The sequence below is a fragment of the Trichechus manatus genome, unplaced genomic scaffold (assembly GCF_000243295.1).
Source record: "Trichechus manatus latirostris isolate Lorelei unplaced genomic scaffold, TriManLat1.0 scaffold00046, whole genome shotgun sequence".
NCBI lineage: Eukaryota > Metazoa > Chordata > Mammalia > Sirenia > Trichechidae > Trichechus > Trichechus manatus.
In genome coordinates this window covers 7,051,127-7,053,432 of record NW_004443982.1, presented here as the reverse complement: position 1 = coordinate 7,053,432, position 2,306 = coordinate 7,051,127, and positions in this window count along the sequence as shown.

Here is a 2,306-nt window from a genome sequence, read left to right as displayed (position 1 = left end):
GTTGAGGGTCTATGTCTTTCTGGCTAACCTTCTCATTTACCAAGCATGATGTCCTTCTCCAGGGACTGGTCCCTCCTGATAATGTGTCCAAAGTATGTGAGACAAAGTCTCGCCGTCCTTGCTTCTAAGGAGCATTCTGGCTGTACTTCTTCCAAGACATACTTGTTCCTTCTTCTGGCAGTCCATGGCTTATGCAATATTCTTCACCAACACCATAATTCAAAGACATCAATTCTTCTTCAGTTTTCCGTATTCATTGTCCAGCTTTTGCATGCATATGGGGAGATTGAAAATATCATGGCTTGGATCAGGCACACCTTAGTCCTCAAAGTGACATCTTTGCTTTTGAATAAAGAGGTCTTTTGCAGCAGATTTGCCCATTGCAGTGTGTCATTTGATTTCCTGACTGCTGCTTCCATGGGTGTTGATTGTGAATCCAAGTAAAATGAAATCCTTAACAATGTAAATCTTTTCTACATTTATCATGATGTTGCTTATTGGTCCAGTGGTGAGGATTTTTGTTTTCTTTATGCTGAGGTGTAATCCATATTGAAGGCTGTAGTCTTTGATCTTCATCAGTAAGTGTTTCAAGTCCTCTTCACTTTCAGCAAGCAAGGTTGTGTCATTTGCATATTGCAAGTTATTAATGAGTCTTCCACCAATCCTGATGCCACATTCTTCTTCATATAGTCCAGGTTCTCGGATTATTTGCTCAGCATACAGATTGAATAAGTATGGTTAAAGGAGGCAACCGTGATGCACACCTTTGTTTATTTTAAACCATGCAGTTATCCCCTTGTTCTGTTTGAACGACGGCCTCTTGGACTAATACAGGTTCCTCATGAGCACAATAAGTGTTCTGGAATATCCATTCTTCACAATGTTATCCATAATTTGTTATGATTCACACTGTCGAATGCCTTTGCATAGTCAATAAAACACAGATAAACAACTTTCTGGTATTCTCTGCTTTTAGCCAAGATCCATCTGACATCAACAATGATATCCCTTGTTCCACGTCTTCTTTTGAATCCGGCTTCAACTTCTGGCAGTTCCTTGTTGATGTACTGCTGCAACCACTTTTGAATGATCTTCAGCAAAATTTTACTTGTGTGTGATATTAATGATATTGTTCGATAATTTCTGCATTCAGTTGGATCACCTTTCTTTGGAATGGGCACAAATATGGAATATGGATCGCTTCCAGTTGGTTGGCCAGGAAGCTGGCTTCAAAATTTCTTGACATAGGTTAGTAAGCACATCCAGCACTGTATCCATTTGTTGAAACATTCCAATTAGTATATCATCAGTTCCTGGAGACTTGTTTTCCACCATTCCCTTTAGTGCATTCTTGGTCTTCTTCCTTCAGTACCATGGGTTCCTGATCATATGTTACCTCCTGAAAGGGTTTAACATCCACCAATTATTTTTGGTACAGTGACTCTGTGTATTCTTTCCATCTTCCTTTGATGTTTCCTGTGTCGTTCAATATTTTCCTGATAGAACCCTTCAATATTGCAACTCGAGGCTTGAATGTTTTCTTCAGATCTTTCAGCTTGAGAAATGCTGAGCATGTTCTTCCCTTTTGGTTTTCTAGCTCCAGGTCTTTGCACATTTCATTATAATACTTTGTCTTCTCAAGCTGCCCTTTGACATCTTCTCTCCAGCTCTTTTATTCATCATTTCTTCCATTCGCTTTAGCTACTCTATGTTCAAGAGCAAGTTTCAGAGTCTCTTCTGACATCCATTTTGGTCTTTCTTTCCTGTCTTTTTAAGGACCTTTTGCTTTCTTCGTGTATAATGTCCTTGATGTCATTCCACAACTCATCCGGTCTTCAGTCATTAGTGTTCAATGCATCAAATCTATTCTTGAGAATGGTCTCTAAATTCAGATGGGATATACTCAAGTTTGTATTTTGGCTCTTGTGGACTTGTTCTAAATTTCTTCAGCTTCAATTTAAACTTGCAGATGAGTAATTGATGGTATGTTCTGCAGTTGTCCCCTGGCCTTGTTCTGACTGATGATATTGAGATTCTCCATCATTTCTTTCCACAGATGTAGTCGATTTTATTCTTGTCTAGTCCATCTGGCGAGGTCCACGTGTATAGTTGCCATTTGCATTGTTGAGAAAAGGTATTTGCAATGAATAAGTCATTGGTCTTGGAAAATTCTATCAGACAATAACCCTGATACCAAAACCAGGCAAAGGCACCACAAAAAAAGAAAATTACAGACCAATATCTCTCATGAATATAGATGCAAAATTTCTCAACAAAATTCTAGCCAATAGAATTCAGCATCATAT